This window comes from Bombina bombina, chromosome 1 (assembly GCF_027579735.1).
Source record: "Bombina bombina isolate aBomBom1 chromosome 1, aBomBom1.pri, whole genome shotgun sequence".
Classification (NCBI taxonomy): domain Eukaryota; kingdom Metazoa; phylum Chordata; class Amphibia; order Anura; family Bombinatoridae; genus Bombina; species Bombina bombina.
This window is the reverse complement of record NC_069499.1, coordinates 4,114,109-4,129,870: the sequence shown is the minus strand read 5'-3', so window position 1 is coordinate 4,129,870 and position 15,762 is coordinate 4,114,109.

Below are 15,762 nucleotides of genomic sequence, written 5' to 3'. Positions count from 1 at the left end.
AGGATGTCCTCTGTACGCCAGGGTACAGAGAGTTCACTTCAGCTTCGGTCCTCCAAATAATCGCAAACAGTAGCAGGTAAGTCCTCTACGCGTTTCAACCCCTTCTGGGTCTTTTTCAAGATGCTACTTCCTGCAACCTTTGCCCTTAAATACACTCTCTGCACAGGTGATTCGCTATTGCTACAACACCTTTCCGCAGGTAACTGTTTCTGTGAATGCAGGAGGTGGCAGCTGATACAGAGCAGATCTACAGGAAGAATCGCTTGTGTAGTAATTCATAGCTTTATCACCTTTGTGTATAGATGCACTTATATTTATAGAAGAACATAAATTATATATACATATAGGTTTTACAGGCTGTGGGACCCTCTGGACATGTATATATAATTTATGTTCTTCTATAAATATAAGTGCATCTATACACAAAGGTGATAAAGCTATGAATTACTACACAAGCGATTCTTCCTGTAGATCTGCTCTGTATCAGCTGCCACCTCCTGCATTCACAGAAACAGTTACCTGCGGAAAGGTGTTGTAGCAATAGCGAATCACCTGTGCAGAGAGTGGATTTAAGGGCAAAGGTTGCAGGAAGTAGCATCTTGAAAAAGACCCAGAAGGGGTTGAAACGCGTAGAGGACTTACCTGCTACTGTTTGCGATTATTTGGAGGACCGAAGCTGAAGTGAACTCTCTGTACCCTGGCGTACAGAGGACATCCTGTGGAAACAAACACTTGCGCAAGTGGTCACCTAGGATCCGGAACCGGGTGAAGTCACTCACGGGATTTTCGCTGAGCAGACATCTAAAGGAGCAGCCGGAGTGTCGGGCCAGGTAAGGAGATCGCTGGCAGACACTTGTAAGAAGGTAGGAGAGCCTCCCGGCTAAGTTATAAATACTTGATTGCCTTTAACTAAGAGAACATTAAGGAAGGAGCTCTATACCATTGTGGGCTTTTATTTGTGACCAAATAAGACTGGGGATATAACGGTACCATTCAGAAACATTAACATTTATATCTTTGGATTTACAATAATTAAACCCACATTGTCATTCCGGACCATCTTCTTTGGGGGATCCCCTTGAACTACTAACACCAAGATTAGAACACAGTCATTATAGGTGTTCTCCACCAGCCCCATTTGATTTGGGGAATCTGAGGGGTTATGTATAGTGTTTATGTTTAACCGGTTTTACTTTATTTTATGTATGATTGATTGTTATATGGATTGTTTGTGTTAATCTTTTATGCATTGACTTACTAAATATCACATCTGTGTTTTACTAATTGTCACTTGATCATTGATTGCACTTTGATACTGCATTTATTTCACTTTGATTTTTCACTTGGATAAATTGTTTTTATATATATATATATATATATATATATATATATATATATATATATATATATATATATATATATATATATATATATATATATATATACGTAGATATTTTCCTTTATTTTTAATTATCACCAATTTTTTATCACAGATTTTGCACATAAATAGTTTTTTAACGTATCCCTTAAGGGTCATTGGAATTTTGGATTTTTAATTTTTTGAATGTTTTAACTGGTCACGATACAGTGAATTTTACATTTATTTATATCTATATATCCTACGGCTCTATAGCGCCTCCTATATCCACTGATTTTACATTCTTAATTCTCTATTGTCTAGGGAGGAGACAATAACCTTTAGTGAGGCTAAGTAGGTTTTTAGTCTAGCGCTATACCCTATCCGTATCTGTCTTAGTAACTTCTATATTGCCTTGCATTCTTATATATGCTTACATAGCCGTTACTTCGATACTGCTTGCATTCTTATATATGCTTGCATAGCAGTAACTTCTATACTGCCTTGCATTATTATATATGCTTAAATAGCAGTTACTTCTGTACTGCCTTGCATTCTTATATATGCTTACATAGCAGTTACTTCTGTACTGCCTTGCATTCTTATATATGCTTACATAGCAGTTACTTCTGTACTGCCTTGCATTCTTATATATGCTTACATAGCAGTAACTTCTATACTGCCTTGCATTCTTATATATGCTTACATAGCAGTAACTTCTATATTGCCTTGCAATCTTATATATGCTTACATAGCAGTTACTTCTGTACTGCCTTGCATTCTTATATATGCTTACATAGCAGTAACTTCTATACTGCCTTGCATTCTTATATCTGCTTACATAGCAGTAACTCCTATACTGCCTTGCATTATTATATATGCTTACATATCAGTTACTTCTATACTGCCTTGTATTCTTATATCTGCTTACATAGCAGTTACTTCTATACTTCCATGCATTCTTATATCTGCTTACATAGCAGTAACTCCTATACTGCCTTGCATTATTATATATGCTTACATATCAGTTACTTCTGTACTGCCTTGCATTCTTATATATGCTTAAATAGCAGTAACTTCTATACTGCCTTGCATTCTTATATATGCTTACATAGTAGTAACATATACTGCCTTGCATTCTTATATCTGCTTACATATCAGTTACTTCTATACTTCCATGCATTCTTATATCTGCTTACATAGCAGTAACTCATATACTGCCTTAAATTCTTATATATGCTTACATAGCAGTAACTCATATACTGCCTTAAATTCTTATATATGCTTACATAGCAGTTACTTCTATACTGCCTTGCATTCTTATATCTGCTTACATAGCAGTAACTCCTATACTGCCTTGCATTCTTATATCTGCTTACATAGCAGTAACTTCTGTACTGCCTTGCATTCTTATATATGCTTACATAGCAGTAACTCATGTACTGCCTTGCATTCTTATATCTGCTTACATAGCAGTAGCTCCTATACTGCCTTGCATTCTTATATCTGCTTACATAGCAGTAACTTCTGTACTGCCTTGCATTCTTATATATGCTTACATTGCACTTACTTCTATACTGCCTTGCATTCTTATATAAGCTTACATAGCAGTAACTTCTATATTGCCTTGCATTCTTATATATGCTTACATAGCAGTAACTTCTATATTGCCTTGCATTCTTATATATGCTTACATAGCAGTAACTTCTATATTGCCTTGCAATCTTATATATGCTTACATAGCAGTTACTTCTGTACTGCCTTGCATTCTTATATATGCTTACATAGCAGTAACTTCTATACTGCCTTGCATTCTTATATATGCTTACATATCAGTAACTTCTATATTGCCTTGCAATCTTATATATGCTTACATAGCAGTTACTTCTGTACTGCCTTGCATTCTTATATATGCTTACATAGCAGTAACTTCTATACTGCCTTGCATTCTTATATATGCTTACATAGCAGTAACTCCTATACTGCCTTGCATTATTATATATGCTTACATATCAGTTACTTCTATACTGCCTTGTATTCTTATATATGCTTACATAGCAGTAACTCCTATACTGCCTTGCATTATTATATATGCTTACATAGCAGTTACTTCTATACTGCCTTGCATTCTTATATATGCTTAAAAAGCAGTAACTTCTATACTGCCTTGCATTCTTATATATGCTTACATAGTAGTAACTCATATACTGCCTTAAATTCTTATATATGCTTACATAGCAGTTACTTCTATACTGCCTTGCATTCTTATATCTGCTTACATAGCAGTAACTTCTGTACTGCCTTGCATTCTTATATATGCTTACATTGCACTTACTTCTATACTGCCTTGCATTCTTATATAAGCTTACATAGCAGTAACTTCTATATTGCCTTGCATTCTTATATATGCTTACATAGCAGTAACTTCTATATTGCCTTGCATTCTTATATATGCTTACATAGCAGTAACTTCTATATTGCCTTGCAATCTTATATATGCTTACATAGCAGTTACTTCTGTACTGCCTTGCATTCTTATATATGCTTACATAGCAGTAACTTCTATACTGCCTTGCATTCTTATATATGCTTACATATCAGTAACTTCTATATTGCCTTGCAATCTTATATATGCTTACATAGCAGTTACTTCTGTACTGCCTTGCATTCTTATATATGCTTACATAGCAGTAACTTCTATACTGCCTTGCATTCTTATATATGCTTACATAGCAGTAACTCCTATACTGCCTTGCATTATTATATATGCTTACATATCAGTTACTTCTATACTGCCTTGTATTCTTATATATGCTTACATAGCAGTAACTCCTATACTGCCTTGCATTATTATATATGCTTACATAGCAGTTACTTCTATACTGCCTTGCATTCTTATATATGCTTAAAAAGCAGTAACTTCTATACTGCCTTGCATTCTTATATATGCTTACATAGTAGTAACTCATATACTGCCTTAAATTCTTATATATGCTTACATAGCAGTTACTTCTATACTGCCTTGCATTCTTATATCTGCTTACATAGCAGTAACTCCTATACTGCCTTGCATTCTTATATATGCTTACATAGCAGTAACATCTACACTGCCTTGCATTCTTATATCTCCTTACATAGCAGTAACTTCTGTACTGCCTTGCATTCTTATATATGCTTACATAGCAGTAACATCTATACTGCCTTGCATTCTTATATCTGCTTACATAGCAGTAACTTCTGTACTGCCTTGCATTCTTATATATGCTTACATTGCACTTACTTCTATACTGCCTTGCATTCTTATATATGCTTACATAGCAGTTACTTCTATACTGCCTTGCATTCTTATATATGCTTGCATATCAGTTACTTCTGTACTACCTTGTATTCTTATATATGCTTACATATCAGTTACTTCTGTACTGCCTTGCATTCTTATATATGCTTGCATATCAGTTACTTCTGTACTACCTTGTATTCTTATATATGCTTACATATCAGTTACTTCTGTACTGCCTTGCATTCTTATATATGCTTACATATCAGTTACTTCTGTACTGCCTTGCATTCTTATATATGCTTACATAGCAGTAACTTCTGTACTGCCTTGCATTCTTATATATGCTTACATAGCAGTAACTTCTATATTGCCTTGCATTCTTATATATGCTTACATAGCCGTTACTTTGATACTGCTTGCATTCTTATATATGCTTACATAGCAGTAACTTCTATACTGCCTTGCATTCTTATATATGCTTACATAGCAGTAAATTCTGTACTACCTTGCATTCTTATATATGCTTACATAGCAGTAACTTCTATACTGCCTTGCATTCTTATATATGCTTACATAGCAGTAACTTCTATACTGCCTTGCATTCTTATATATGCTTACATAGCAGTTACTTCTGTACTGGCTTGCATTCTTATATATGCTTACATAGCAGTAACTTCTATACTGCCTTGCATTCTTATATATGCTTACATAGCAGTAACTTCTATACTGCCTTGCATTCTTATATATGCTTACATAGCAGTAACTTCTATACTGCCTTGCATTCTTATATATGCTTACATAGCAGTTACTTCTGTACTGCATTGCATTCTTATATATGCTTACATAGCAGTAACTTCTATACTGCCTTGCATTCTTATATATGCTTACATAGCAGTTACTTCTGTACTGCATTGCATTCTTATATATGCTTACATAGCAGTAACTTATATAGTGCCTTACATTCTTATATATGCTTACATAGCAGTTACATATATATTGCCTTTCATTCTTATATATGCTTACATAGCAGTAACTTCTATACTGCCTTGCATTCTTATATATGCTTACATATAAGTTACTTCTATAATGCCTTGCACTCTTATATCTGCTTACACAGCAGTAACTTCTATACTGCCTTGCATTCTTATATATGCTTTCATAGCAGTAATTTCTATACTGCCTTGCAATCTTATATATGCTTACATAGCAGAAACTTCTATACTGCCTTGCAATCATATTTGCATACATAGCAGTAAATTCTGTACTGCCTTGCAATCTTATATATGCTTACATAGCAGTAACTTCTACACAACCTTGCATTCTTATATATGCTTATATAGCAGTAACTTCTGTACTGCATTGTATTCTTATATATGTTTACATAGCAGTTACTTCTGTACTGCCTTGCATTCTTATATATGTTTACATAGCAGTTACTTCTGTACTGCCTTGCATTCTTATATATGCTTACATAGCAGTTATATATACTGCCTTGCATTCTTATATATGCTTACATAGCAATTACTTCTGTACTACCTTGTATTCTTATATATGCTTACTTAGCAGTAACTTCTGTACTGCCTTGCATTCTTATATATGTTTACATAGCAGTTACTTCTATACTGCCTTGCATTCTTATATATGCTTACATAGCAGTTATATATACTGCCTTGCATTCTTATATATGCTTACATAGCAGTTACTTCTATACTGCCTTGCATTCTTATATATGCTTACATAGCAGTTACTTCTGTACTGCCTTGCATTCTTATATATGCTTACATAGCAGTAACTTCTATACTGCCTTGCATTCTTATATATGCTTACATAGCAGTTACTTCTGTACTGCCTTGCATTCTTATATATGCTTACATTGCAGTTACTTCTATACTGCCTTGCATTTTTATATATGCTTACATAGCACTAACTTCTATACTGCCTTGCATTCTTATATATGCTTACATAGCAGTTACTTCTATACTGCCTTGCATTCTTATATATGCTTACATAGCAGTAACTTCTATATTGCCTTGCATTCTTATACATGCTTACATAGCAGTAGCTTCTATATTGTAAAATTAGTGGATATAGGAGGCGCTATAGAGCCGTAGGATATATAGATATAAATAAATGTAAAATTCACTGTATCGTGACCAGTTAAAACATTAAAAAAATTAAAAATCCAAAATTCCAATGACCTTTAAGGGATACATTAAAATACTATTTATGTGCAAAATCTGTGATAAAAAATTGGTGATAATTAAAAATAAAGGAAAATATCTACGTATATATATATATATAAAAACAATTTATTCAAGTGAAAAATCAAAGTGAAATAAATGCAGTATCAAAGTGCAATCAATGATCAAGTGACAATAATTAGTAAAACACAGATGTGATATTTAGTAAGTCAATGCATAAAAGGTTGACACAAACAATCCATATAACAATCAATCATACATAAAATAAAGTAAAACCGGTTAAACATAAACACTATACATAACCCCTCAGATTCCCCAAATCAAATGGGGCTGGCGGAGAACACCTATAATGACTGTGTTCTAATCTTGGTGTTAGTAGTTCAAGGGGATCCCCCAAAGAAGATGGTCCGGAATGACAATGTGGGTTTAATTATTGTAAATCCAAAGATATAAATGTTAATGTTTCTGAATGGTACCGTTATATCCCCAGTCTTATTTGGTCACAAATAAAAGCCCACAATGGTATAGAGCTCCTTCCTTAATGTTCTCTTAGTTAAAGGCAATCAAGTATTTATAACTTAGCCGGGAGGCTCTCCTACCTTCTTACAAGTGTCTGCCAGCGATCTCCTTACCTGGCCAGACACTCCGGCTGCTCCTTTAGATGTCTGCTCAGCGAAAATCCCGTGAGCGACGCCACCCGGTTCCGGATCCTAGGTGACCACTTGCGCAAGTGTTTGTTTCCACAGGATGTCCTCTGTACGCCAGGGTACAGAGAGTTCACTTCAGCTTCGGTCCTCCAAATAATCGCAAACAGTAGCAGGTAAGTCCTCTACGCGTTTCAACCCCTTCTGGGTCTTTTTCAAGATGCTACTTCCTGCAACCTTTGCCCTTAAATCCACTCTCTGCACAGGTGATTCGCTATTGCTACAACACCTTTCCGCAGGTAACTGTTTCTGTGAATGCAGGAGGTGGCAGCTGATACAGAGCAGATCTACAGGAAGAATCGCTTGTGTAGTAATTCATAGCTTTATCACCTTTGTGTATAGATGCACTTATATTTATAGAAGAACATAAATTATATATACATGTCCAGAGGGTCCCACAGCCTGTAAAACCTATATGTATATATAATTTATGTTCTTCTATAAATATAAGTGCATCTATACACAAAGGTGATAAAGCTATGAATTACTACACAAGCGATTCTTCCTGTAGATCTGCTCTGTATCAGCTGCCACCTCCTGCATTCACAGAAACAGTTACCTGCGGAAAGGTGTTGTAGCAATAGCGAATCACCTGTGCAGAGAGTGGATTTAAGGGCAAAGGTTGCAGGAAGTAGCATCTTGAAAAAGACCCAGAAGGGGTTGAAACGCGTAGAGGACTTACCTGCTACTGTTTGCGATTATTTGGAGGACCGAAGCTGAAGTGAACTCTCTGTACCCTGGCGTACAGAGGACATCCTGTGGAAACAAACACTTGCGCAAGTGGTCACCTAGGATCCGGAACCGGGTGACGTCACTCACGGGATTTTCGCTGAGCAGACATCTAAAGGAGCAGCCGGAGTGTCGGGCCAGGTAAGGAGATCGCTGGCAGACACTTGTAAGAAGGTAGGAGAGCCTCCCGGCTAAGTTATAAATACTTGATTGCCTTTAACTAAGAGAACATTAAGGAAGGAGCTCTATACCATTGTGGGCTTTTATTTGTGACCAAATAAGACTGGGGATATAACGGTACCATTCAGAAACATTAACATTTATATCTTTGGATTTACAATAATTAAACCCACATTGTCATTCCGGACCATCTTCTTTGGGGGATCCCCTTGAACTACTAACACCAAGATTAGAACACAGTCATTATAGGTGTTCTCCGCCAGCCCCATTTGATTTGGGGAATCTGAGGGGTTATGTATAGTGTTTATGTTTAACCGGTTTTACTTTATTTTATGTATGATTGATTGTTATATGGATTGTTTGTGTTAATCTTTTATGCATTGACTTACTAAATATCACATCTGTGTTTTACTAATTGTCACTTGATCATTGATTGCACTTTGATACTGCATTTATTTCACTTTGATTTTTCACTTGGATAAATTGTTTTTATATATATATATATATATATATATATATATATTTATATATATATATATATATATACGTAGATATTTTCCTTTATTTTTAATTATCACCAATTTTTTATCACAGATTTTGCACATAAATAGTTTTTTAACGAATCCCTTAAGGGTCATTGGAATTTTGGATTTTTAATTTTTTGAATGTTTTAACTGGTCACGATACAGTGAATTTTACATTTATTTATATCTATATATCCTACGGCTCTATAGCGCCTCCTATATCCACTGATTTTACATTCTTAATTCTCTATTGTCTAGGGAGGAGACAATAACCTTTAGTGAGGCTAAGTAGGTTTTTAGTCTAGCGCTATACCCTATCCGTATCTGTCTTAGTAACTTCTATATTGCCTTGCATTCTTATATATGCTTACATAGCCGTTACTTCGATACTGCTTGCATTCTTATATATGCTTGCATAGCAGTAACTTCTATACTGCCTTGCATTATTATATATGCTTAAATAGCAGTTACTTCTGTACTGCCTTGCATTCTTATATATGCTTACATAGCAGTTACTTCTGTACTGCCTTGCATTCTTATATATGCTTACATAGCAGTAACTTCTATACTGCCTTGCATTCTTATATATGCTTACATAGCAGTAACTTCTATATTGCCTTGCAATCTTATATATGCTTACATAGCAGTTACTTCTGTACTGCCTTGCATTCTTATATATGCTTACATAGCAGTAACTTCTATACTGCCTTGCATTCTTATATATGCTTACATAGCAGTAACTCCTATACTGCCTTGCATTATTATATATGCTTACATATCAGTTACTTCTATACTGCCTTGTATTCTTATATCTGCTTACATAGCAGTTACTTCTATACTTCCATGCATTCTTATATCTGCTTACATAGCAGTAACTCCTATACTGCCTTGCATTATTATATATGCTTACATAGCAGTAATTTCTATACTGCCTTGCATTCTTATATATGCTTACATATCAGTTACTTCTGTACTGCCTTGCATTCTTATATATGCTTAAATAGCAGTAACTTCTATACTGCCTTGCATTCTTATATATGCTTACATAGTAGTAACATATACTGCCTTGCATTCTTATATCTGCTTACATAACAGTTACTTCTATACTTCCATGCATTCTTATATCTGCTTACATAGCAGTAACTCATATACTGCCTTAAATTCTTATATATGCTTACATAGCAGTAACTCATATACTGCCTTAAATTCTTATATATGCTTACATAGCAGTTACTTCTATACTGCCTTGCATTCTTATATCTGCTTACATAGCAGTAACTCCTATACTGCCTTGCATTCTTATATCTGCTTACATAGCAGTAACTTCTGTACTGCCTTGCATTCTTATATATGCTTACATAGCAGTAACTCATGTACTGCCTTGCATTCTTATATCTGCTTACATAGCAGTAGCTCCTATACTGCCTTGCATTCTTATATCTGCTTACATAGCAGTAACTTCTGTACTGCCTTGCATTCTTATATATGCTTACATTGCACTTACTTCTATACTGCCTTGCATTCTTATATATACTTACATAGCAGTAACTTCTATATTGCCTTGCATTCTTATAGATGCTTACATAGCAGTAACTTCTATATTGCCTTGCATTCTTATATATGCTTACATAGCAGTAACTTCTATATTGCCTTGCAATCTTATATATGCTTACATAGCAGTTACTTCTGTACTGCCTTGCATTCTTATATATGCTTACATAGCAGTTACTTCTGTACTGCCTTGCATTCTTATATATGCTTACATAGCAGTAACTTCTATACTGCCTTGCATTCTTATATATGCTTACATATCAGTAACTTCTATATTGCCTTGCAATCTTATATATGCTTACATAGCAGTTACTTCTGTACTGCCTTGCATTCTTATATATGCTTACATAGCAGTAACTTCTATACTGCCTTGCATTCTTATATATGCTTACATAGCAGTAACTTCTATACTGCCTTGCATTCTTATATATGCTTACATATCAGTAACTTCTATATTGCCTTGCAATCTTATATATGCTTACATAGCAGTTACTTCTGTACTGCCTTGCATTCTTATATATGCTTACATAGCAGTAACTTCTATACTGCCTTGCATTCTTATATATGCTTACATAGCAGTAACTCCTATACTGCCTTGCATTATTATATATGCTTACATATCAGTTACTTCTATACTGCCTTGTATTCTTATATATGCTTACATAGCAGTAACTCCTATACTGCCTTGCATTATTATATATGCTTACATAGCAGTTACTTCTATACTGCCTTGCATTCTTATATCTGCTTACATAGCAGTAACTCCTATACTGCCTTGCATTCTTATATCTGCTTACATAGCAGTAACTTCTGTACTGCCTTGCATTCTTATATATGCTTACATAGCAGTAACTCATGTACTGCCTTGCATTCTTATATCTGCTTACATAGCAGTAGCTCCTATACTGCCTTGCATTCTTATATCTGCTTACATAGCAGTAACTTCTGTACTGCCTTGCATTCTTATATATGCTTACATTGCACTTACTTCTATACTGCCTTGCATTCTTATATATGCTTACATAGCAGTAACTTCTATATTGCCTTGCATTCTTATATATGCTTACATAGCAGTAACTTCTATATTGCCTTGCAATCTTATATATGCTTACATAGCAGTTACTTCTGTACTGCCTTGCATTCTTATATATGCTTACATAGCAGTTACTTCTGTACTGCCTTGCATTCTTATATATGCTTACATAGCAGTAACTTCTATACTGCCTTGCATTCTTATATATGCTTACATATCAGTAACTTCTATATTGCCTTGCAATCTTATATATGCTTACATAGCAGTTACTTCTGTACTGCCTTGCATTCTTATATATGCTTACATAGCAGTAACTTCTATACTGCCTTGCATTCTTATATATGCTTACATAGCAGTAACTTCTATACTGCCTTGCATTCTTATATATGCTTACATATCAGTAACTTCTATATTGCCTTGCAATCTTATATATGCTTACATAGCAGTTACTTCTGTACTGCCTTGCATTCTTATATATGCTTACATAGCAGTAACTTCTATACTGCCTTGCATTCTTATATATGCTTACATAGCAGTAACTCCTATACTGCCTTGCATTATTATATATGCTTACATAGCAGTTACTTCTATACTGCCTTGCATTCTTATATATGCTTAAAAAGCAGTAACTTCTATACTGCCTTGCATTCTTATATATGCTTACATAGTAGTAACTCATATACTGCCTTAAATTCTTATATATGCTTACATAGCAGTTACTTCTATACTGCCTTGCATTCTTATATCTGCTTACATAGCAGTAACTCCTATACTGCCTTGCATTCTTATATATGCTTACATAGCAGTAACATCTACACTGCCTTGCATTCTTATATCTCCTTACATAGCAGTAACTTCTGTACTGCCTTGCATTCTTATATCTGCTTACATAGCAGTAACATCTATACTGCCTTGCATTCTTATATCTGCTTACATAGCAGTAACTTCTGTACTGCCTTGCATTCTTATATATGCTTACATTGCACTTACTTCTATACTGCCTTGCATTCTTATATATGCTTACATATCAGTTACTTCTGTACTGCCTTGCATTCTTATATATGCTTGCATATCAGTTACTTCTGTACTGCCTTGCATTCTTATATATGCTTACATATCAGTTACTTCTGTACTGCCTTGCATTCTTATATATGCTTACATATCAGTTACTTCTGTACTGCCTTGCATTCTTATATATGCTTACATAGCAGTAACTTCTGTACTGCCTTGCATTCTTATATATGCTTACATAGCAGTAACTTCTATATTGCCTTGCATTCTTATATATGCTTATATAGCAGTAACTTCTATATTGCCTTGCATTCTTATATATGCTTACATAGCCGTTACTTTGATACTGCTTGCATTCTTATATATGCTTACATAGCAGTAACTTCTATACTGCCTTGCATTCTTATATATGCTTACATAGCAGTAAATTCTGTACTACCTTGCATTCTTATATATGCTTACATAGTAGTAACTTCTATACTGCCTTGCATTCTTATATATGCTTACATAGCAGTAACTTCTATACTGCCTTGCATTCTTATATATGCTTACATAGCAGTAACTTCTATACTGCCTTGCATTCTTATATATGCTTACATAGCAGTTACTTCTGTACTGGCTTGCATTCTTATATATGCTTACATAGCAGTAACTTCTATACTGCCTTGCATTCTTATATATGCTTACATAGCAGTAACTTCTATACTGCCTTGCATTCTTATATATGCTTACATAGCAGTAACTTCTATACTGCCTTGCATTCTTATATATGCTTACATAGCAGTTACTTCTGTACTGCATTGCATTCTTATATATGCTTACATAGCAGTAACTTCTATACTGCCTTGCATTCTTATATATGCTTACATAGCAGTTACTTCTGTACTGCATTGCATTCTTATATATGCTTACATAGCAGTAACTTATATAGTGCCTTACATTCTTATATATGCTTACATAGCAGTTACATATATATTGCCTTTCATTCTTATATATGCTTACATAGCAGTAACTTCTATACTGCCTTGCATTCTTATATATGCTTACATATAAGTTACTTCTATAATGCCTTGCACTCTTATATCTGCTTACACAGCAGTAACTTCTATACTGCCTTGCATTCTTATATATGCTTTCATAGCAGTAATTTCTATACTGCCTTGCAATCTTATATATGCTTACATAGCAGAAACTTCTATACTGCCTTGCAATCATATTTGCATACATAGCAGTAACTTCTGTACTGCCTTGCAATCTTATATATGCTTACATAGCAGTAACTTCTAGACAACCTTGCATTCTTATATATGCTTACATAGCAGTAACATCTATACTGCCTTACATTCTTATATATGCTTATATAGCAGTAACTTCTGTACTGCATTGTATTCTTATATATGTTTACATAGCAGTTACTTCTGTACTGCCTTGCATTCTTATATATGCTTACATAGCAGTTATATATACTGCCTTGCATTCTTATATATGCTTACATAGCAATTACTTCTGTACTACCTTGTATTCTTATATATGCTTACTTAGCAGTAACTTCTGTACTGCCTTGCATTCTTATATATGTTTACATAGCAGTTACTTCTATACTGCCTTGCATTCTTATATATGCTTACATAGCAGTTATATATACTGCCTTGCATTCTTATATATGCTTACATAGCAGTTACTTCTGTACTGCCTTGCATTCTTATATATGCTTACATAGCAGTTACTTCTGTACTACTTTGTATTCTTATATATGCTTACATAACAGTTATATATACTGCCTTGCATTCTTATATATGCTTACATAGCAGTAACTTCTGTACTGCCTTGCATTCTTATATATGCTTACATAGCAATTACTTCTGTACTGCCTTGCATTCTTATATATGCTTACATAGCAGTAACTTCTATATTGCCTTGCATTCTTATATATGCTTACATAGCAGTAACTTCGGTACTGCCTTGCATTCTTATATATGCTTACATAGCAGTAACTTCTGTACTGCCTTCCATTCTTATATATGCTTACATAGCAGTTACTTCTGTACTACCTTGTATTCTTATATATGCTTACATAGCAGTAACTTCTGTACTGCCTTGCATTCTTATATATGCTTACATAGCAGTTAATTCTGTACTGCCTTGCATTCTTATATATGCTTACATATCAGTAACTTCTATACTGCATTGTATTCTTATATATGCTTACATAACAGTAACTTCTATAATGCCTTGCATGCTTATATATGCTTACATAGCAGTAACTTCTATACTGCCTTGCATTCTTATATATGCTTATATAGCAGTAACTTATATACTGCCTTGCATTCTTATATATGCTTACATAGCAGTAACTTCTATACTGCCTTGCATTCTTATATATGCTTATATAGCAGTAACTTCTATACTGCCTTGCTTTCTTATATATGCTTACATAGCTGTTACTTCTGTACTGCCTTGCATTCTTATATATGCTTACATAGCAGTAACTTCTATACTGCCTTGCATTCTTATATATGCTTAAATAGCAGTAACTTCTATACTGCCTTGCATTCTTATATATGCTTACATAGCAGTAACTTCTGTACTGCCTTGCATTCTTATATATGCTTACATAGCAGTAACTTCTATACTGCCTTGCATTGTTATATATGCTTACATAGCAGTTACTTCTATACTGCCTTGCATTGTTATATATGCTTACATAGCAGTAACTTCTATACTGCCTTGTATTCTTATATATGCTTATATAGCAGTTACTTCGATACTGCCTTGCATTCTTATATATGCTTACATAGCAGTTACTTCTATACTGCCTTGCATTCTTATATATGCTTACATAGCAGTTATATATACTGCCTTGCATTTTTATATATGCTTACATAGCAGTTACTTCTGTACTGCCTTGCATTCTTATATATGCTTACATAGCAGTTACTTCTGTACTGCCTTGCATTCTTATATATGCTTACATAGCAGTTACTTCTGTACTGCCTTGCATTCTTATATATGCTTACATAGCAGTTACTTCTGTACTGCCTTGCATTCTTATATATGCTTACATAGCAGTAACTTCTATATTGCCTTGCAATCTTATATATGCTTACATAGCAGTAACTTCTGTACTGCCTTTCATTCTTATATATGCGTACATTGCAGTAACTTCTGTACTGCCTTGCATTCTTATATATG